The 24,251-nt window shown below is 39.6% G+C and overlaps 1 long non-coding RNA gene across 1 annotated transcript in view; it reads left to right on the top strand.

Moving 5' to 3' along the window:
- The first annotated feature begins 3,300 nt into the window (after positions 1 to 3,300).
- Positions 3,301 to 24,251, top strand: part of LOC120793661 — a 41,128-nt gene continuing 20,177 nt past the window's right edge. Inside the window, exons 1-2 of the long non-coding RNA XR_005708014.1 lie at positions 3,301 to 3,698; positions 9,673 to 9,714. This is a non-coding gene — a long non-coding RNA (uncharacterized LOC120793661). The remainder of the gene's footprint in view (positions 3,699 to 9,672; positions 9,715 to 24,251) is intronic.

Here is a 24,251-nt window from a genome sequence, read left to right as displayed (position 1 = left end):
AATCATTGTGTGACGCAAAGTATAGAAACAGGGTACGGATGTGTGCATTCAGGGTCGGTCTCGCCATTGTTGGAGCGACTTTGGATCAAAAATAAAAAAATCTGAGCTTTTTCCCTTTGCGTGGTGCTGGACCAAGAGCAGCTGTCCTGGGGAGAAAAATAAATCTCCCGTTATTTCAATGTCAGTATCGATTTGTGCATATGGCATGATATTGTGTGCGGAATATGAATAAAAATGCAGAATTTACAAATATTACAAAACATTATATTTCATAAATAAATAAACACAATGACATAAATCATATTTATCATGGCAACTGGACGAAAACTATGTCAAAACTTGTCAAATCAGTTTGGAATTTTTATAAATACAGTTTGAGGAATTGTACAAATGTAACATACAATGTAGCAGATTTTGATAAGTTATTTGTGCAGGTCCTGAAAATGAGGACACGATGTAACCAGAACAAAGGAGTGTGCATTCCTCGAGCACTTAAATGGATCAGAACATGGGCATGAGAACTTCCTTGCTGAAATATAATACCATCTCATGCCTTCAGTGCCATAAACTGTGGTCTTTTTTCTCCTTAGACTCCTTCAGGAAATTCCCTTATGATGCAGCATGAAAGGCCTGCCTGACGTACACAACACTAGCCGTCATGCACACTGCCGAAACAAAGCTAAATACGGCTGAATCTAGTGTGACTAGTCTGATCCAGGGGTCAGTATGTAACTAATCAAAGAATTGAGGCTGAGCAGAAGTCTCTCCCGAACAGTTTAACATCAAGTCGACAGAAGCGATTTGATTTAACAAGCAGAATCATAGTTGTGTCTTTGTCCTTGAGTCTGTGTCTGGAGCTGCCAGACAGGGTGGGTGTTGAGGGCAAAACTTCTGTGGTGCTTGCAGAGACTCTCTGTGTGGAGCCCGTGTCAGTGGTCCGTACGTATACTCTTGCTATGACTACTCGTCTGAAGACCAACAACAGCCCTGACTATCTTATGAAATCAAGATTCAAATTGTTTTGAGAGATCAACAAAGTTTATCTTAACTTAAAAAAGAAAACACCCTTAAATACTTAATGCTATTAAAGTAGCTCTCTGTGAGGTGGATTAATTTTCTGTTGACTGACTAATCAATTTATCAGCTGACTGTTTTGGACCTAGTCACGTTTATTAAGTTTGACTCTGAATTAAAGAATAAGAGCCTCTTTCTTAACCCTGTACTTCATATTGATATTCACAATCAACCCTCTCCTATCTATCAAAAGTATGAGAGGCAAACTTTCAAAAGCTCCAATAGGCCAGAGAGCACTGCAGCCACAAAACATGCTGCATTTTGAGTAAGCGGTGGACACACCCCTCTGTTCATAACAAGCTGGCATGCTGGCTATACTAATATGGTCATATTCCCAACTTTCAATGAGAGCAACAAGTTCATACCCCTTGTCCAGGAAATGTAGAATATCCTAAGAGAAAACGAATCAAATTAGGCAAACATCAAAACAATGAATTTAATGTTAAAGATGATCAGTGGAGACACATTCTCATGGCCTAAAAACTGAACCATTTGTCCCAGTGCATTAAAATAGAACTTACCAAATATCATTAAGAGGATGGAAGCTCAGAAATCCCTGACATTTTATGTCATTTCCTTTGGCACAAGCTCATAGTGCCTAAGTCTTGCCCTGAGCTCGCCGCTCTGTGAACCCAATCACCCCGCCCAGTAATCCTCGCTCTCCTAACTGCGGTGATTTTGTCACATGAACTGCAGAGCCTGAAAGCCGTGCACGCAGAGTCTGGAGAGGACACGTCACAATCGACGGTCACACTCATGCACGGCTAATCTCATTACCCTTGTCTCTATGCAGTATGGGGTCAACAGGGTTGTGTTGCTTGTGCCACCGCAGTGCATCGGGATCAAAATAAATCATGAATTTCAGTGAGGCTCCACAGAAACATGAGTCACCTCAGTGTGAGGGATGGTTCGTATTAATAGCAGCTATCGAGAGGCCTAAGTGGGCTGGCTTCGGAGCGAAACATGTTGCTGGGTAAAAGTTGTTTGTGTGCCCAGGATGAACAGTCAGTGCAGTCTGTGTTTACTGTCTGTCAAGTCTTGTGTTTTAGAGCGGTTCGAGCAACAGGTGCAACTTAAGATACGGGGAGTTATTCTGAGTGATAGCTCAAGTCACCATTAAAACATCTCTAAGGCCACTCAGTGTGTCTGAAGGACTGCAGAGTGCGTAACTCGACCGCTTGAGTGTACTATGCACAGAGGTGCTTGACTGCTGAGCTTACAAATGTGGATGTGTTTATAGCAAATATCCCATCAGAAACACTCGCAGTACAACACACCAAATTTGATGAAAATAAATGGGTGCATTTTGTGCAGCTGCGATTCAACTGGTTGCATTCTGCGTACAAAAACCTTCCCTCCGACTGTAGATAAATAGTACCTATTTTCAAACTAGGGCACCTGACTTGTGAAATACAGAGGGAATTCAAAAGTATAATAATTTAAAGCAGAAAAGTGGTGCTCACAATCATTTCTCTTCCATTTGTCCACATTTTGCATTTACAAAAAGGTCAAATTTTGCAGTGGCCACAGCTGTTTGACAATCTGTTGTAACAACAATAGGCCTTTATCACAAGTGCAGCATCGATGAGCTGATTTTGTATCTAAAACTTTTCTTTTAACATTTTACTTTTCCCTTCTAACTCAATTCCTGTTCTGCAAACAAATGTACTCTAATCCGCTAAAGTGTGTATTCAAATATACTTTACCAGCCAAGAGGTTTCAATTTTCCACTACTGTTTTACATAAATACCCTACATTTTGAGTATGTTATGCGGATTGATTATGACAGTGATGATCTAGCTACATTAAGCCTAAATATCAAAGTAAATGAACCTCGAGCCCAGCTCATGGAACAAATTCTACAAAACTGCACTTGCATGATGCACTACAGGTCAGGTCCCAGCTTCCTCAATGGAGCAGATATGAGGTTTTCGTCAGTGCCCTAGCATCAGATATTAATTCTCAGTCGTCCTGCAGCCAGAATTTGGACCAAATAATATGACTCGCACCGTGCGGGCATCATGACTCCACAACTTGATCCTCAAACTCTGGAGTCATTGTTCTCCCGCAGCAAATACTCGGAAGCCACATGCACACCAGGACCCCGAATCCCCCGCAGAAACAATTATCAAAATCGAAACGAGGCTAAATAAATATTTTTGTTTCCCACAAACGTTACCAGGCAAAGCCCTTGTCGGCTGTGATAATAACTTGCAGTCCAGCCTTTATGCACAGTGAGTCAGACTCGCCATGCAGCCGTGCGGAGATATTGGGGACAGCAGCGCAGCGGATGAAACAGATGAGAGGCTTTCGCCGGGATGTGTATAATCCTGTCCTCACGACAGTCGTCAGACCACCTCGTAGATTAAAACTCGGGCTGAGGATCACTCTCGGGGCTACTGAATTGAACGACGAGCGCTGGTGACACGGTCGCTCCGTCCTCCCGTCGCCCTCTCCCTGGCAATTTCCGAGGCACCAAAAGCGACGCGCAGCAGCTGCAGCCGAAGACGATACCTTCATATGCAGCCTTTTTTTCTCGGTTTCCACTCCTGCCTGTTACGCTGTGGACTCATAAGGAGGAGACTTTCAGCTGACAAGCAACAAGCACATGGTGCGTTGTTATGGTGAGTCGACTGCAACTTTTCTTTGTCCTGTAACATTTATTTGACATGTGATTTATTCTGAAAATCTTGTCAAAAACCTTAACCTTGACCTAAATACATTTACGCTGTGTGTGTGTGTGTGTGGGGGGGGCATTAGAATATTCTTAGAATATTTTTTGTGGGACTAACAGTGTGTCCTTTGTGCACATTTGATTTGGTCTTTAGGGTAGTTTTCCCACTGGTGTTAAAGTTTCTTAAAAGCCCTCAGTGTGGCACTTACAAGAGGACAGATTATCACACTTTTTGTTATAATATTTATTTTGTTAGATTTTGAAATTTTGTCCCATCATCATAAGCTAACTTTTGCACTTGTGCTGTGTTGTAAAGTTTAGTCCTGTTGTGGTTCTTCTATTTTTCAGTCTATTTCCTGTACACAGTGCCCCTTGTTGGTAGGTGTCATGTGACTGCAGGTTCATTGTCATGGAAAGAAAAGACAAAAACATAGAAGTTTTATTTAACTATGGTTAACTGTGTCACACTCAACAGTAATAAGGTTCAGTTTAGGCAGCTGACGTGTGCGGACAGCAACAAAACTACAGCACGAAGGAATTTAATTCATGCAGCACCACAGTTATTAGTTTGTTTTCTGTTAAAAATCTTGAAATAGACGTGATATTTTGTAGTGATACTGGAAAATACTATGATGATGTTGCAGTGTCAAGAAAACAGAATTGTCGGTTCGGTATTTCAGCTAAGTAATTTTGAAGAATGTTAATGCATCATAAAGAACCGAGGCAAAGGTGGAGCTTTCGAAGTTTCAAAGTCTCTGAGAGGTCTTGTGCAAAGACTCTTCAGAAATATACATAAATATAATTTACTGAATTTAAATGAGACTCTTAGGTCAGTCAGGCCTATAGGGGAAGAGCAGCCGATAAGAAATTATTAAAAACATAAAACATCGAGGTAATAATTGTCAAAATACAGTACACAGCCCACAATAAAGTTACTTTAATGTGTGTTCGGATAATACTTTAATACCATGAAATGCAATATCTTGTGTGGATCAGTTGGTGCAATAAAATTTGAGGTACAATATATTTACAAGGAGTTGTGGCAAAAAAAAAAATAGACATGAGTTATAAAAATTAAACTGCAACTGATTCATTTTCTGTTTTCTGTAGCTTGAATTGTTTTGCATCATTTTTGTTGCTGTATGAGGGGAAAAAAAAACACTATCCACCAGCGCTGAAATCCGTCTAATGTTAAGACCTGTCGCTGACGCCTGTGCATAACCATACTGCACTTTACAGTGTCTGTGGAAATCAGAAATAACTGGGAATTTTTCTCATTGCAACATGACAACATCTTTCATATCCCACATTTTCAAGTCAGTGGAGGAAGAGTTAGGGATATCTGTCAGAGTCCTGTTTTCCAAGCAAAACTGCACATCAGAACTGATAATAATAACAGCGAAGCTCTTGTTGACAAACCCTTTTTAAAAAGTTGAATTAAACCCCAGCCTTGTCATACCCCCGTATGGAACTCTAAAAACAATCAATGCACCCTCTGCCACTACAATGCTCATATTTCTCTTACCATTTGCAATTAGTCATTTCATTCTTTTGGGATTCTGAAGAGGTCTGACCGATTACTGTCTTCATCTTTATGCATTTACCAGGATTTTGTCTAAATCCAGGATTTTCTGTTTTCTGCAACAACATTAGAGGTTGTATAATATGACACAGCCTGCTTATTCTCAGTTCCAACCTCCCTACCATCATCCAAACACATTCATGCCTCTGTCCAGATGTGTGTGTGTGCACATCTCTTGACGTTGCTGTCTTCTCTTTTCCAGTGCTTTATTGCTTGTAGAGCTCATCATTTAACAGCTGTGTGGAGTGCGGAGCTTACTGGATGCACATTGGGTGAATCATTAATCATATTACAGCAGCTATTAAAGATTTCTGAGCATAATCTGATGAGTAAGCAATGTCTCAGGACTGACAGTGAAAAGATAATGATTCTGTCTGACAGTGAAATAACTAACAATGTGCTAACTTTCACGCAATAGATTGTGGCGAATACACATTTTTGTTCCTTGATGTGCTCCCTCGTTCTCCCTCTACTTTGTCACCGATCATTCTTTTGATCTAATATTATATCTGCCTCAAATCACTGATGCAATACAAAACAGCTGCGCAAATATTTACTGTCAGTAGTAGCAGCATAGTTACGAGTGCATAAAAGCTCCCGGCAAAACCATACAGAAGGCTTTTATCTTTTCAATGTAACCTAATGCTTAATGTCTGCTTAGTGTAAGGTCTAATTTTACTGTGAGACTTAATGAGTGGATATTTACAAAGTGAGCTGAACTCCTCCAGCACAAGCTGTAGATATTGTTTTATGACATACCGTACATTAGCAGATGACATTTTTAAGCACAACAATATTTTTTTTGTTTGCTGTAGGTATTCATTTCAGCATATTGATTTATAGCATCTGATTTTCAAAAGGAGTCGTCGTTGGTGAAGAACAAATAATGACAAATACCGTTTGAGCATCTCGTACTTGCTGTGCCGCAGCAGACTGTTGACTGTCATCCTGCAGTGGGAAGAAGGAACAGGTGAACAATATCAGGCAGCGGAGCCAGACAAGCCAATAAACCAGCCTCAGGACACTGACGACTGATGCAAAACTTGCCCTAGTCCTCCTTCATTCTTCAACTGTAGTGCCGCTGCACTGAAAACTGAGTGCATGCTAAAAAACACTGCTTGCTCCATAGTTATGGTACGAGCTGTTAGTGTACAGTACAGAGTACAGTATATGAAAGATGGCACTTAAGCAGCTCGGCTGTTCTTATTTGGGTTTTTCTTGCAAAGAATTGGTGTGTGTGTGGTTTCCCCCCCCCTCCGTGACTTTGAAAACGTCTTCGTAAAGTACTGCATGTTTGTATCTGTGTCTGTGTTTGGGGCTTTTATGAGCATGACCTAATTCCACAGTGAGCAAAGAATCTGCAGTGATGGCTGCGTGGTCATGTGTATGCATGTGCATACGCACGTGTGTGTGTGATTGAGTGTGCACACGTCTTCCTCCCTCCCCCATCGCTTCCTTGTAAAGCCGACAGAGAGCACACTAAGTTCATCTAAGGACAGGGAAATGCTTTTCTTTCCAGTGTGAATCATTTTGGAAAAATGAGCCTCTGGACTGAATTGCCCCAGCAATTTGGCATGTTTCTCCATTCTGCTTCATTGTCTATTTTGGCTGAACTTGCAGTTCTTCGTTTCACTGCCAAGAAAACTTCAGGTCCTATACAACAGGCAAAGCCAGTTTCTGAGTCAACCGCGGCCTGTAAGCAAATAAAATAAATCTCTGCAGAATACTGCCATAGCTTCCTGTTTAGCTGTGAATTCCAAAGAGAAAAGAGCGAGCCATGTCTGTACTGTAAATCTAGTGTTCCCCACTCCTAGAAACAGTGTGGAAAAAAAACCCCTGTAAGCTTTACACCTTCAAATAAAATTTACAAGGATAATGACACTAGCCCACTTTTTATAGACGTGTTTAATATATTTAGATTAAGACCCTTCCTCTTTTTAAAGGCCATTTTAAAAAGGTATCTGCTCTCACACTCATGCAGTTTAGAGAACAAAACTCTGCAGTGCAGTGAAAAGAAAGTGTGAGTGGGAGCGGTTTTGGGATGTAGAGAAGGAGGAAGGGAGGGAGACGGGGGGGGGGGTCGATTTTGCAGTCAGCCAGCCCCTTATAATTCTGCTGGTTCCCCCATCAGAGGGAGTGGAGAGGGGAGAGGGGAGAGGGAGTGGCCTGTGTTGAGGTTTGGTTGAGCCAGTGGTGGGCTGTGGCAGCCGGCAGCTGGGCTCTCACTACCTATGTCCTCTAGCTCCAGCCTGAATTATGAAAGCTCGGGAATGGCAGCCAGCCTAATTACAATGACTGATTGCCCGTCCGTTGGCATTTCTCAGACGGTGATTGTCGTGTGTGTAGGATACGAGGGGAAGGAGGAGGGCCATTTTTTCATTGGCCTCCCTCTTTCTTTCTTTGTATGAGAACAGCCAGAGATTGAGGTCTGATTGGTTATAGAGAAAAGAGATGTTTCATGATTTGGCATGGCAGAAATGGTGGAAAGCCAGAGACAGGTGATGTTGCACTGATGGTGCATTGTAGCCTATTCAATCTTTGGCACAAAATCCATTAAAAAAACACGAAAGACAAATTAAATGTTATTGTTGCAATCGTTTAGAAATACTTCATTGTCTGAAATCCTTTCAAAACATTTTTGATGCGATAAGAATCATGTCTTGTGAAGAAATAACAAACCTTCACTGATCCTTAAATGTGTTAAACCTTCAACCTGTTGACTTTTTACTGTGTATCTTGAGCGTTTTCTTCATCTCTTCCATTTGCATTGTAAAAATAAAAATAAAAGAGGAAAAAAGAGATGTCTTGAATTGGCCATTTGTATGTCAGCAGAGCACTCAGAGGTGTGATGTGTGTGTTAAGTGGGAGCTGGTTTGAGTTGGTCTGCCCTGCTTTGTCCACTGCTTTGGCTTTTGTTCCTCCAGTAATGAATTGTGGAAGCCTTGGCTTCGGCTGGAGTGTCTCATAGCAACTGAAAAGAGAGAGGGAGAGCTGGTAAATGGAGAAAGGTCCAGGGGAGATCATGTCTTTCTCTAAAAAGGGCAGGACATACCAGACCATCGTTTGGGCATTTCGTGAAGACGAAAAATCAAACTGGACAATTTGTCTCGTAACCAATACATCATTATTTATTACCTTTATTTCAACAGACAGCATTTTGGGGCCTGAGGTAGCAGCATGTGTTTTCTGAAATGTTTCTATTCTTTAAAAGATGTCTTTTATGACTGCCTACACTGCATTTTTAATGTAATGCAATAGTGGAGTGAAGTGATGAGACTATAATATTTAAAAAGAAAAATGCACAGACACAGACAGTCTGGTCTGGCAACAGAGACCATCCACTGAATGAAATGTCCGTCTAGCCTCTATGATTAGTTCTTCCCTTCCTGCTCCCTCCTGACACTGTGTTTCGACCCCTCGGGTGATGTGTAAATATACGGATGAAGATTTTTTTACATGTCTGAGACTGAATATAAAGTAATGAATTACTTTCCAAACATACTACTGCTTTTATCATTTTGTTATAAAAAAATTTCTGGACCCTTTTAACATTCACCTGTCGCTGCGACTCACTGTATCTAGCATCTCTATCTGGTTGAGCATCTTGAATATCCAGTGGCACTGTTGATTAACTGAAACCTAGTACGACTCCATGGTTGTAGCGGTTCTCAGGTTAACTGCCAACTTTCACTGCCAACCTGAACCTGTGTGTGTGTGTGTGTGTGTTTTTTGGAAGTGTGTATGAGTTTATCTTGCGTGCATGTATGTTCACATTTGCACTTGTGTGAATGCACACATGTGTTTGAGTATATGTGTGTGCGTTCACACCAGGCTAGTTTTTTATTAACCAGCAGTGAGTTCTGAAGCCTGTCCATGTTTGCCCTGTGACCCAGACACTACCTGTCTGCTGCCATGGTTACAGGGACAGAGCAGGTTTAGTGGCCTGACTCCAGGGATTACTTTCCCTGGTCTTAACAATCAGGCCTGTGCCCCAGTGGCTGTAAAATGGACCAAACTGCACCCTAACAGTTAAGGGAGCTCTGCAGTTTGCCCCGGTGGCCTTTAAAACTGTCCTAAGTGCTGTGTAAGGGATTAGACCTGTACAGCGTAATTGCTCTGGTGTCAGTGACTGTCCTTTTGTGATCTGGTTCACTTGTAGTGATAAGCTCTCATAAATGAACGAGCTCACGGTGCACACTGGATTCAGGTCAGAAGTGCTTGAGCTTAAACACATGTTGAATCCATTTTCTTTGTGTTTAAGAGCTAAAGATTTTGTCACCAAAAACAATTATGAAGTTTCCACCCCTAATGACAATATTTTTTCTTTCATTTTGCCCTACAGATCAGTGAACGGTGAGAAAACAGAGGCCCTGAAACAATCATTGTGAGTATACAGAACTTGAACGCAAAAACCTGAACATCTGTAAAATATAATAGTCATGCGTTACGTACTAGTTTTTGAAATGGGTTAATTTACATTTCGTGTGTACAAGAGCCATGTTCATCTCTTTGGTAATTTGGTTGAGGAAATGATTGAATTAATGATTGTCCACACTATGGAGAAAATAACAGAGGAAAACTCACAAACTATGGCCTCAAGTTAAAAAAATCAACAGCATATCAATACTAATTAAACATTGTGTTTTACAAGGGTAGAATTTACTGCAGATGTATTCTATTTGATTGCATTACTGTATATTTCACAGATGTTAATTTTAATTCTGTTCAACATTTATATATGTAAATCTGCTGTGTAACATGACTCTAACATTACACGTGTGAGAGATGGTTATCTGTGCAAATGTGTGAGAGTTTTTAAGGCCTGACTACCACACGGAGGCAGTTCTCAATCTCTCTCCATTTACACTGCACTCTAAGAAGTTGGAGATCAGACTGTAACTCCTCAAAAAGATTAAAATAAAGCACACAGATTATTCTTGCTTGTTCTCTTTGTGTCAGTGGCCTGACATTGGAAACAATTGAAAATGGTGACAGGACTTGATTTGCTGGCCACCCCAAGACACTGGTCTTGTCTGGCTGACCAGAGTGGTGTGGTTATTTTTATTGCCATTCGCTGACTGTTCATTGTTATTTATGTCGCTTTGTTTAGTGATCGAACGTTCAGGTTACATGCCCCACATGGCTGCCATGCCAAAGGCTATGGAACTGCCTGGTACACTGTGGGTCAGTATACTCTGGCCCAGTTTTTTGGTGACTTAGCAGAATCACAAAGACCTCTCTTTTTCTCTCCAGTGACTTGCAGTCTTACAGGTGTCCACCAGATGCTGCAGGCTGCCTGCACTGTCCCTTGCATGTCATCCAGTGGAAGATGTAATATCCACTTTGGAGCAAAGGGTTGGAACTGTTTCCATGGAGTTAGGATTAAATGTAATTTAGTTTTGCATCATGAAAAAATAGGTCCCATTTTGGGCTACTTAGTAGCTTTGGTGATGCATCTTTTACAGATAGAGGACTGAGGGCAGTGTGATTGAAGACGTGTTTTCAATTCAAGTCGTTAAATTCAAGTATTTGGAGAGATGATGAAAGAATAATTTTGATATAAAACATTATAATATGTCAGTTATAAGCACGGTTTAGGGGTTTGTTGGGTTTTATACCACAGATTATAGTCATATATCAAAAGTTGTAAGAGATTCTTGAAAGAATATTAAATATTGGTGTAATAAAACGCAGTGCAAAATTAAGAGCTGTAAATACATCATGCATGTGAAAACGTCATTCTTCTGACAGTGTATTATGTATCTCATATAAACCCGCACTGGTTAAGAGGGAAGGAGGGTCTAGTGTCTCATGCCGAGCAGAGCAACTTCACAGTTAACTTTGCGAACAAAGCCAGCCCTGCCACAAGGCATGCTGGGAAGTTTGGCTGCTGGCGAAAGTGCCTGCCAACGTCCAGAGAGCGGCTCTGAAAAATCTTGCAAGGGCTGAAAATGAAGTTTGAAAGTAGAAATAAGAGTAGCAACAAAGCAGAGAGCTCTCACAGCTGTAGGCTCAGCCTGCTCTTAAAGAGATATTACCAAAACATTCCTCAGTCACGGACAGTGAAATGGGGCTGTACATTGAAGTGCTGTTCAAACATACTGTAGATCAAAAACAAATCAGAGCTTTAGTTAATTTGCTTTTGGAACTACATTTAGGTTATGGTCGGATTTTGATTTTTAAAAAGTTGTCGTGGACGGATTTGATTATGTGTCGCACTTTTTTGCGGCACAAATTACAGAGTTTTTCAAAATGCAAATGTGCTGTAGCTTTAAAATTTCAAGTATCCAGAGAGAAACAAAAGAAACGAGCTAAACATTAGCTGTACTTATCAACAAATACTAATACCAATTTACTGTAATAACTCACATGGGTTTTGGGAAGTTTTACCTTCAGAGAATTAGAGTTGGAGCCGTGCTAATGACTGAAGTAGTTTAACTTGGTCAAGTACCAGTAGTTTATTGTTATTTTTATTATTATATTATATTATTATATTTTGGGACCACGGTTATTTTCAAGGTTATGTGATTAAACTATTACTGTGTTGTACTATAGCTAAACTTTACCTTACCCTAGTGCTTGGTTTTATAGTACAATGGTGACAGGTATACTGTTTACCGATGAAATAGAGAAAGGAATGTTTCTTAAATTGTGTCTGTGATAACTAAAAGAAGCTTTGTAGCATTAGAATTTCCTGTTTTCATTTAGTATATCTAGAAGTCAGTGAGCAGAAAGAAGGTTCATTGTCTTGCTCAAGGGCATTTGACATTCACTGCTGCAGGAATCAAACCTTTTACCTCTTGGCTGACTCTACCTGGAAAAATACACACTGAATTTACAGTTGTCGAATTTTTAGTGGGGTTGTGTGGCTTGCTCACGGCTATGTCTACATTAATTTTTGATATGAAAATAATTAGTATTATTCATTTGTAATTTAAATTTCCATTTTGAATTTCATTTTCATTCTGATATTGAGCAGAGGCCTACGGTATAGTGCAGTGTGAGCCTGGCATTGCCGATAAGAAGACTGTAATGGTGGTGGTCAGCTTTGCGCTGCGGAAGCAGCCGAAGCTCAGCAGAGCACGGTGGCAGGCAGCCTGGAGGGTCCTGAGCCTTCACTTCACAGCTCCCTGTTTGGCTCTCACACATTGTGCCATTCATTGCCCAGACCGTATATTCACCCTGCTCTGAGCACCCCACCATTGTGAGAGTGAGCTCATTTGAAAAGCCTTCAGGATTTTTTGGTGCGAGCAAGTCAGCGCTATTTGCATTTGTTCCAGTCTCGAAGATTTTACAGGTCAATTGAGACAGGCGGATATCGAAACATGCCAAAGAGAGTTTTCCTCTTCATCGCCATCTTCATCATCCTCTTGTCTTTGTTTGTTTCACCCAATTTTTCTAGTGTATAGTCTTGATTCACTGAGGTACAATTAATTAGGACTATCTAATTACTTTCTGTAAGAAACAGTCTGATCAAATAGATCCAGGAGAAGATATGATTTCACTTGCATTAAATCCCGATATGAGATTAAATGGAGAAGATAGTTTAATAAATTATTTTAAAGCACTAATTTGACACAAAAGAATGCAATTAAATTTTAGAAAATGAGTCCCAATACTTTGTACTATTGTGAATTTAAGCCCTAATAATCTCAGACAAGCACGCCTCCATATCTCCCTCTGTCTCCCTGTCTGTTGATTAGGGGCAGAAATACCTTTGTTGGCATCCAGGGTAGCAACAGGGGATCAGATAGAGGAGAGAGGGGTAAGTGCCAGCCTTTCATTCCTGGCCTCCTGGCAGGCAGACTGCAGGCGGGCCGGGCATGGGTTAGGCCAGAGCCAGCAAACCAAGACAGTACTCAGACAGAAACACCTAATCACTTTAATTAGCCTAAGCCTACCTTGTTGAGCTTGCCGTCAGGTTTGCTTGCTTGTGTGTCTGTATGTGTCTGCGTGTGTGCGTGTGCGTGCGTCCTTGTACGTGTGTGTGTGTGTGTGTGTGTGTGTGAGAGAGATAGAGAGAGAGTGAGAGAAAACTTAGTAGAGATGTTCATGAGTCATAAAATACACAAGTCAGAGTCTGAGTAAAGTCTCAACTCTTCATAATGGTTCGGACAATATGTCTATTTACAGACATTTCCTATTAGCTAATTCATGAGGATATATAAAAACCAAAATTGTGATTACTTTAAAGAATTACTCGTAAAGTTAAAAAACTGAAAAACTACTTTGACAGATATTATTTGAATTTTTAATGGTCTACACCTACAGACAATTATGTGACCTTTAATCAAGAATATTACAGAAAAAAAGAAAAAAAAACTTAAATAAAATGATAACTATCATGCTAGAAACCACTAGGAAATGTATTTGTTTACAGCAAGCCTTCAAGGATGAATTAACTGATTTTTTTTTTTTTTTTTTTACCACTATGAGGCAGAAAGACATAAACTCAATGAGAATTTAGCTTATAGTGTCCTGTTGTTAAGGCTTATGTATTGTGGCTAACATATCAGCAAAATACTGCTTATTAACATAACTAGCATAACGGAACAACATGGAAATCCCTCTAGCATAATGTCTGGCTACCTCTTGAATGTAAATCTAATATTCACTGGTGTTGTAGCACTGTTCTGAGGAAAATATTTGCATCTTTGGTTTTCGAGGCTAAGTATTTTACCTCATACGCCTCATACATTCATTTATCTTTGCTCTCTGCCATGCCACAGATCCTGCTGGGCAGGTAATATTAGCATACGGTTAGCTCATGTTAGCTCCTTTGCTGGGTGATGTGGTTTTGACAGTGTGGCTAACCAAAAACTGAGAGTGGCTGAAGTTGCACAGAGCTGCAAAGTTGGAATTAGCTAATAGTGACTTTTTTTTTTACATTAATAGGAGTGATTTTATTAAATGTTGATACGTAGAATATTCCATGTTATAGAGGTTTGCCATAAGTATTGTGTTTTCACTTAGCTAACAGGCTAACATGTCTAATAAACACACCATTATCAACGATGGCAACAAATTCTAATATGTAGCATTAATAAGGGTAGCATAATCTTTATCAAGATAGCCAGAGGGCTACCAATTGTTAGTAATTTACTGGCAGCTACTTAACAGTAGCAAAGTACTTGTAAAACAGTCCCGCTGTCGTTGACTGCACCTGTGGACACATGGACTATCTGATAGATCAGAATTCAGAATTTGTGACACACTCAGGGCCTGAAATTTATACCTGCCAGTCTGCCAAATTAAGGGTTGAGTCAAAGGTGCTGAATTGTATTGTAAATTTTAATTTCAGTGAATACCAAATTGGGTAAATTATGCAGGAATGCTGGACTGGGGCAACAACAAAAGGAAGGGAGATGAGGAAATGCCGAATGGTTGTGAGTCACTTGTTTTTTGTTGTTGTTTTTTAAAGAATCTAGTTACTGTCAGATTTGCCAGGTTTTACTAAGCATTGAGCAAACACTGGAAAGGTTAATGACAGATAGAGAAATATCTTGATATGACTGCTGGTGGCTTTGAAATATACAATGAATGTACAGTATGGTTCAAAAATATGATTGTTGAATTTGTGTGTTCAGGAAGTTTTCTTTATAGTTACGGTTTTATAAAGGGAAAGTGTTTGGCTAAAAGTCTTTCTGCCTCCAAAGGCATCACATGACCTGCAGTTCAAATTTTTTCCACTATGCTAAAGTAACTGCACTGCACAGTGTTATCCCTGGTGAAATTATCTACCATCTATCAGCGGTGATCTCATAGGTTTGAACGCCATATTTATCATGTCCTTGACCACCAACGTCAAAAACCACAAACACACGAGTTTCATTTGAAGACAACAAAATTGTAATATGGTGGTGAAAAACTGTTTATGCCCCCTCTCATGCTAACAAGCTTACGATAGCGAGATAATGAGCTCAATGGATAGCTAACATTAACTCATTAGCTATCAAGCATGTTAATTAATGCATCCCTAGACAGATTTCTCCATAAGCTAACTCTGCATTTACTGTATGTCTTCCACTTTCCTACAATTGAATGTTAAGAGCTCTCAGCTCAGTGTAAGTGTTTCAGCAGCTTCTGCCTTATGTGAATGGGTTAACATGGCTGTCAGTGTGGGGGGTGTCGTCCATCTGTCCACTGGTGAAAAAGGCCATATGACTTGGTGCTCTGGCAGGATTGGAATCTGTCTGACTTGAGAGTCAAGATGTCCTGGGTCAGTGGGAGGAGGACGCTTAAAGGATGTGATGTCCTCTCAGCAGACGGGATGTCAGTGGGAGTCACCTCATCTCTCAGGGGAGAGGTGGCACCAGGATAGAGTGGACACTTTCAGCGTTTAGTTGACACTCTTATCCAGAGTTTGATAAATTACAGGCATAACAGAAACAGTGCAAGGGGTCAAAGCGACAGGATCAAGGTAATGGTGTAACAGACAGTGACAGAGGCATCTATGAGGGAATAAATCCGATGCTGAACCTGACATTGGATGTCATTTTTCCCTTCGATTATTCAGATGATCAGCTGTCCCCCTTTTGGCTGGGAAAATTGTGATTAAGTAATGTTGATGTTTTTATTGTTTAACCTGTTAGGCGCTTGAAATAGTTGGAATTAAAAAGTAGGTTAAGCTTTTGTAACCCATAATCCTTAGTTAACAGCAGTTAAGTTTTACCTGCCTTCCTGTACTTGACTAAACTTTCCGGCACTATTTGTAGCAATCCATGTTTTTCCCAAACTGGTTACAAAAACAAACAAAATACATTATTTGCAAATAATATTTGACCACAGTCCACTTGTTAGACAGTAGATGGGGCTCTATTTGTGATCCCACTATGGGGTCACCAGTTTCCGTATCCTCTTAGCAAATCTTGTGGCCCCTCCTCCCTAATGTATGAACCTGGCAGGACCAGGACGGGTGCTTGGTTCTCCTTTTCCGTGCCCCCTCCCCCCACCAGACACAGTGATGGCACTCAGTGCCAGAGACACCCCTCCCCTCCCCTCCCTTCCCTTCACCAGCACTCTTCTCTCCTCTCCTCCCTCCCTTCCCTCTCCGCCGCAGGCAGACCCAGGCATGGGATCTCCATCTGTGCACAAAGGAGCCTCCTCTATCTGCATACGCTGCACATAAAAGGGCCTTTTGTCATGAGCTCTGCACACATGACCGTCCGCCTTTCACCCCACTGGAAAAAAAGATCACTCTCTCCAGCAATCCAACCCCACCCCCAACACCAGACTCAACCCCGTCCCCCCCGACCCCCACCCCGCCAGATTTTCGTCTGCGGAGAGAGAGAGAGAGAGGGAGCGAGAGAGAGAGTGAGACAGATCCACTCTGAACTTTGTGGAATAGAGACAACCATCAGATGGGGCTGCTTCCATCACTGCTGCAAAGTCCTTTTTTTTTTTTCCTTTTTTTTTTTCTTTCTTTTTCATTTCCCCTTTTTCATGTCTGCCTTCTCTTTTTCTCTCTCCTGGTGTCCTTGTGTGCACTCACTGTGAGGCATCAACGCATTATAGCATCTGCCATACTGAAATATGAATGTGCTCTCATTTTTACTGTCTCCCTTCCTTTCTGCAGTCTCTGACATTTAAGGGGCATTAGTCGTTGGTTTTGTGCCAGGTTACCCCCCCCCCCCCATTACAGAGGCACAGGCTCAGTTGACAGCAGTCCGAGAGCTGATGCTTTTCGCTCCCTGTCATTTCAGTGCCTCCTGCCTTTTGGCCCCTTGGCCCAATGCTCTTTAGCAGAGCCAGAGGTATTTGTAATGTGTAGAAATAACAACTAAAAATTGTCCGTACATGTAAGAGCCATATCAAGATGAGACGAGGTAGAATCCTCCACCGTTTCGAGACAACTGGGCTGCATGCCATTTTGGCTACTAAAGATGACAGATATTGGTGTTGAGGGATATTGAGTCAGGGTGGGGATGGAGCAAAGACACATAGGCAAGCTAATACACACTGTCAAGTGCACGGGTGCTGCCACAAAAAACGCTTTCCTCAGCGTTTCCTTTGAAACACACACGGCCCTGATGCCTTGCTCCCAGCCAAACGAGTGTGGATTTTGGAAAGCCCTCTAGCTCATCTTGCTGTCGCTGCACACAGGCCTGTGGCGGAACGGAAGGATAAGACTGACTTCTCCCTCCACTGTCATGTCCTCTGCATGACCCGCTCCCTCTCTAAGCTGGTGTGAGAGGTCAGAGGCTGTCATATCACAGTTTCATGCATGCTGTCCACACCTTTAGTCTGATGATGACGGCCGGACCAGAGAATATTACACACCATGTAGTCAGCAGAGCTAAGCATAACTAGTGTATATCATTTACACACAGGGACCCTGAATCACAGAATATATTGTAATTATGTAGCACAAATAAACCGTCATGTTTACCCCGTAGTCTGTTTAGTGTGTTTGTTGCCATAATCGTGAGAAACAGGCCTGTTTGCTCCCGCAAAAGTATTACAATAAAATGAGAAATAATGATTATGATGATAATAATAACTGTAATAATATTAATGCATTTTTTTAAGATGAAATGCAGAAATATAAAACAGGCAACTTAAAACAATTCCGGGAAAAAAGTTTATTACTTAAAATATTTAAATAATTTAAATTGCATGTTCGTTTCCCGTACACAGTAGCCCAGTATATCTAGTACAACCTGTAGGTGCAAAGAGATGTGCTGTAGAGAGAAAACTACACACCAGCCAACCCCATTTGTAGACACACAGGAATACAATAAAGAACAACTGTGTACACCGGGGGTTCGGGTTTACAGAGACAGTCCTTTTGTAGAATTTGCATGTCCTGAGTTTTTGCTCTTCACTGTGACTTTGTCTGGATGAACCGATGTCTTCACTTTTAGGCAATGGGCAGATATTATCTCAAAATGCAGGAAACAGCTTCTTTGTACCGTACCATAAAGGATCACATTTGCATAAACGGCTCTTTACAGTGTGCCCTCAGATGACCTTTTCTTTTGATACCTACATACTCTAAAAAATGGACAACGACATAAAGTAAAATACAGGGTAGGACTAAGAAATACAATAACATAAAAAATAAGTGCAATTTTTAGACTTGTACAGTGTGGGCACAAGATCTGTTTTCTTTGAAATTTAAAGCAAGTCTTATAAACTGTCGTATAAAAATTATATTTTACTGGCTTTGAAAGAACTACTAAATACACAGAAATAGCCCATGGAGTAATAAAACCTCTGTTAATGCAGCTGTCCTGTGAAGCTCTGCTTTTCTCACACATAGATAAATATCCCCCTGCTAATAACATTATGCACATCAATTACAGTCTGACAGCCAAGTGGAATTTACCTAATCAGTGTTTTCATCCTTGTCACTTTCAAATCAATATCGGTACTGTTTCCCCTTTTAAAGGATGCCACTGATTTTTTTTTTTTTTTTTTTTTTTACTGTGCAGAAAGTTAGAGGCAATTATCAAGCTCATTAAATGGCATTGCTAAACTGGGGATTGGATGAGTATCTACAATATTTCCCGCCTCACTTGTTGTCTTTGATCTAAGCTATTTTGTGACCGAGCTAACTTTACTGTGATAATCAGAAGAGAGAAGTGTGTGAAGTGAAGCGATTCAGGGGCTGGAGGCTCAGTGGTTCTGTGTTGGAGAAGGCACCAGAAGGAGAGGATGTTTATGAAATGGATAAAGTGTATTAGGTGCATGTTTTGCTGTTCTCAGTAGAGCAAGGAAGCAAGAGAGAGTGTGTAAGATTACAAAACAGCAAGCATAAAGTGTTTGTCGAGGCACCGAACCGCTGAGTGCATATGGCTCAACTGTTGGACTCTATGCAGTCCCGCAGCGAGACACAGGCGTATTGACGTGGTCCCTAAAATGCCAAGCCTGTGCACTCCTGGCATAACATTGAGGAAGAATAAAACAAAATAGCCATGTCTCTGTAAAGAAGGTATGAGCAGTCCTCAGGGGAAAACTGCAAAGGAAGAGTTCAGGCATGTACAAGTCTGACACAGGCTGGTCAATCGGACAGGAAAGAAGAATTTTCTTTTTTATTATAAAACATAATTGACTTTTGAGAAATTCTTACCAGTGCTTAGGTAAGTTTATTCATACTAAGGTTTAGTTAATACCACATAATATCCATTATACGGGGTTTTTTATTACATTGCAATAGCCCTTATAATTACCATAATAACTTGGATATTACAATTAATTAAGAGTAACGTTGTTAAAAGGAGTTCTTTATTTATTATCAGGAAAAAAATATGATTTTTAACATTAGATGATCCTGCATCATAATTCATCTCATTTCATACAATAACAACACACTTGTGCTTACTTCTGTTATAATACAGACTATAAAAACCAAAAATTCAGATCCTCAGACTTCAGACCGTTTTGTATCAGTGTTTTATTCTGGTCTTGTAATATCACAGGACTAACAGAAGTATGTGGGAACATTTACATAATACATAATAATATTTAATTTAAAAAAAATCTGTGCTATCAGTATTGTCTCCCTTCTTGTCTAAGCTGGCTCAATTGAATCTTTTTCTCAATCTGTATCACCTTAACATGTTTCAAGTTTGATGAACAAAAGGAAGGGATTGTGGAGCTCGGTCTATACCTCAAATATAGCAAAAATGCATTCATTTACTTTTAATGCATTTTTGTCATTTTTTAAAATCAGTTATTGGTACCGTAGTTTGGTGTGGATTTTTTTGCCTTAGCTGCCCTAGTTTGATGCTGCCATACGAAAGCTGCCCTGATCCAGGACAATATGTTTGGCTGTTGAGGGGCTGCCAGAAGTAGTTGTTAGTTACAGTTAGGGCGCGTCCCTCTCTGGATAGGTTGTCCACTCTGAGGTCTGATATCGAATAGGTCCATAATTTCCAGCTTGTTCCCAGGAGAAGCTCTCCTTTGCTCTTTTTCTCTCTGTGTCTCTTTTCTTCCTCTTCCTCTTCTTCTTTCGGAATCCTGTGAGAAACAGCAGGGTGAGTTAATTTCTGCCATAAAAAAGACTTTATGCTTATTTTCTTGTGTATACATGACCTTTCTACAATTTAGTTTCTGTGGAGTATGCCTTTAAAGTTATTTGAAACACAGCTCATACCATCACTCAAGATTTCTTCTGATTTTACATTTTTGATTTGTTAAATATGAAGATAGCAGATTAAAAGCTAACCGATAGACGTTTGGTACATGTTAAAATCAATGCTCTTTTTGCGCTTTGACATTAGAAAAGTATAGCCGGGCACATTGTAAAACATTTCGGGCAAAGTCAGTTGAACTAACTTCGAATAAAATTAAACTAAACAAATGCAATAATTCATGCATTTACAGGCAATTAAGTGATTTTGAAATATGCCATATTTTAAAATGTGCCACCAAAAAACATCCAATATTATCAGATGTATTCCTTCAGGAAAAAAGGTACTGCCTCCAATTATCAGATTTATAGTCATCATAACAAACTGTGTTAATTTAATCCGAATCAGGATGCTAATGTTTTCAAACATGTACTTTAGTGAGAAGTTTATCTTTTAAAATTGAAAATGTGTCCATAGTTTGCTGTGGCTGAAATCTGTTTTCTTTAGTATTTATATAACAGCAAACGTTGGAAAGTCGATATAACCACACATATGAAGCAAAGTTTTCCACAATTGTAATTAAATTCCAATATGTGTTTCTGCTCAGGAAACAGAAAAACACAGTTTTATAAGACTAAAATGTTATGGGAGAGTTGTATATGTGCTTTGGTGTAATTATGATTTTCTTTTATTTTTTCAGAAACAAAATGAAATACAATAGCAATAATTAGATGGGTTTTATGCGTTAAACCAATACATTTCATACATATTCAATTTTTGCCAAAACAAAATCGGTATCCTTGACGTGTTTGTTTTTTAATAATAAATTCCCTATTTACACCTTACAATAAAGCCAACGTAAAGAGAAAAAAAGACCTACGTATTTTACAGAAATTAAGTAAACTCAAATATTACACATTTTTGCATACACTTTTTTTCTATTATAAACTCCTAATAAATTATTATTTAGTATTTGCTTTTATCCTTTTTTTAAATTATATATGGGAGCAGCACTTACTTAGAGAGCAAACAGCCAGCAGTTTGCTCTCTTAATCAGCTTTTAAACCAATAGCAAATTCCAAATGAATGTATAGTTTTATAAAATAAACTAAATGTATTCCTTTTGTAATATATAGAAGTTCAGTTTTCAAACAAATTTTTCAAATGCATTCAACTATTAAATTGTGTATTTTCAAATAGGTGCCCAATTTTAATATCTACAAGTTTTACATGTGAGGAAAAATTGTGGAAAAACTTATTAAATGTAATTTTAAAATTAATATTTACATTCCTTGCGGAATTATGAACTTGACCTTTGGGGAAACACTCCAGGTAAAATTCACCAATCCTGATATTCTTCAGTTTCCATTAAATTAATGTTGATATGGTATTTTATTATAGTAGAAATAACCGTAAATGATCTGTTACAAGCAATAATTTAAAAGATGATGAGAGTGACTTACGTTTCATTTTGAGATATTATTTGCTTACTGTTTTTGGACTTGTAAGCCCAACACAACATTTTACTTCTACCTCATAGCTGATCCAAAAGTAATGTTTGGGTAGCATGACAGAAAGGGTTTGTGAAGAAATTGCTCTTTTCTTGCCTTTCATCATATGATCATCAAGGACATCATCATCATCATATGATATATCTGGAACATCAATACTGCGCATGTCTTGTGTCCACCATTTTGTGATGAGAACTTTATTGCACATGCCCCCATTTTATGAACTTCAACAGAACACGTGGTTTAAAGTTGGAGGCCTTGAAAACAACTTATTTGAATCAATCATGTTTAATTAGGAAGTTATACTTATTGGAAATATTAACCAGATCATTTTGAGATACACAGATGATACACAGCTTACTCATGCAAGTTCAACATCCTTCATTTTTAAACAAGGGTGCAGGAGAGCATTGCCACTGCAAATGCCGTGCAGTGATAATATTCTTTCATTTTTTTCATGTTTGCCCAGACAGCAATTATTTTTTTCAAGCTGTGGTGCACCTTGCCTTGACACCCTTCGTTCCTTGTCTGTGTGTGTGTGTGCGTGTGTGTGTGTGTGTGTGTGTGTGTGTGTGTGTGTGTGTGTGTGTGTTTTCTGTGTGTGTGTGTGTGTGTGTGTGTGTGTGTGTGTGTGTGTGTGTGTGTGTGTTTGTGTCAAACAGAGAGCAGAAAGTGGTGGTCACAGTCGGCTGCCTGAGGTGACTGTTGGGGTCAAAGGTCAGCTTGTGTTAATAAGACGTGATGTGCTGACCTGGGACCTCAGTCCCATGAGGGATAACCCCCTAATCGGCATTAGTTAATGTGTTAGTAATCTTTACCTTCTTAAAGCAAACAGCAATGGAAAATTCAATGGGCCCGCTTGGCTTCCCGTGTAACGCTTTTGACCTAGGGGTCATGGCCTTTGTTCCCCGCTCGATGGGGAGTGCCCTCAGAGGTCTCGGGTGTAATAGAGAAGTTGTTTAGACACGTGCGGGGCTTAAGCAAGACCACCTCATAGACTCTGCTCCTGCTCCTGGAGTGTATAAAGTAGTGTAGGGATACTTTTTTGGTTAGCTTTTAACCCCTTGAGTAAGTCCATGAGAATATCTACGTGTTTCTAGGTGCCAAATATCATGTCTAGTATGTTGATGTAGTAGTGGTTGCTGATCAAGCACAGAGCCACCCCTCCTTCACCCTCCCAACCTCCTAATGCGTCCTTGATGTTTGCAAATGAATAAGTGCAAATATTTTTTCTCTTTGTGAATTCCCTCCCCACTGTAATTTCATATTCCTCCAGCTCTCCTCCCTGTTTCCTGCAGCTGTAGAAAGAAAGCTATAGAAAAACAGCATCTTTATGCAGTAGTGTCTCCTTGTCCTGTCCCCTTATCTGAACTTTCTGTAATACAGAGTGCTTGCCTTGACTGACAAATGTCTCTTAAGGCACTTAAATATGTGTTTAGTGTGTTCGCCTGCCTGCAGCAGACCACAGCACATATGCCATATGAGGCCAAGAGCTTAATCAGTGTTAGACTGAAGGTTCATTCAAGACCCTGATATTAATATATAATTTTGGGATTATAAATCTAGTTATTATTTTACAGATGTTGGATGCATATGCGCAACATTTATATTACTGTTCAATTTATATCTCTAAACCCTTTTAAATGTAGTTGTTCCTCTGTCTGATATTCTTAATCTGTTTTTTGTTTTCTGCTTTTTATAAGATACAAAACTTAGAAATTGTAATATTACAAAATGTCAATCGTCATCTGATGCTTTTTACAAAATTAACAAAAAAGATTTGCAGTTTAGAGAGCAAGTCGTTTTTTTTAGGGGTTTTTTTTGTTTGTTTTTTTGTTTCTTGAATAGTTGAATGATGTCGGGCAGAGTCCATAACATGGCGCCGTCTGCCATTTTGTTTCACATGGTATTATCAATAGGCCTGATTGACAGATTTTGTATCACACAGATGCAGCAGTCCTGTACCCCAGATGAGAAGCTGTTGCTTTTCTCTGCTTATTTCCTTTAAGTATGTAAATCAAAGAGAAGTCATATTTTTGTGTCACTGTTAATTTTAAAAACATTTGTAGTTAATAATTTAGTCTGAAAATAAATAAAAATAAAAATATTAGTAGTTTTAAAAAAGAAGTGAAGCTTGTAAAGGTGCGAAACAACTTCATGGATGCATTTCATCAGAAACAGATTAATTTTTGTCACTTTAAAAACTCTGTATTCGGTTGCTACGATATGATATATATTGACTTTAAAATTAAAACGTGATAAATAATTGGAAAACGCAACAGAGGAACAATGAAGAGGAGCACAGTGGTAGCAGTTGGCAGGCGACCCAAAACCAA

The sequence above is a fragment of the Xiphias gladius genome, chromosome 8 (genome assembly GCF_016859285.1).
Source record: "Xiphias gladius isolate SHS-SW01 ecotype Sanya breed wild chromosome 8, ASM1685928v1, whole genome shotgun sequence".
Taxonomy (NCBI): domain Eukaryota; kingdom Metazoa; phylum Chordata; class Actinopteri; order Istiophoriformes; family Xiphiidae; genus Xiphias; species Xiphias gladius.
This window is presented reverse-complemented; position numbering and strand designations above follow the sequence as displayed.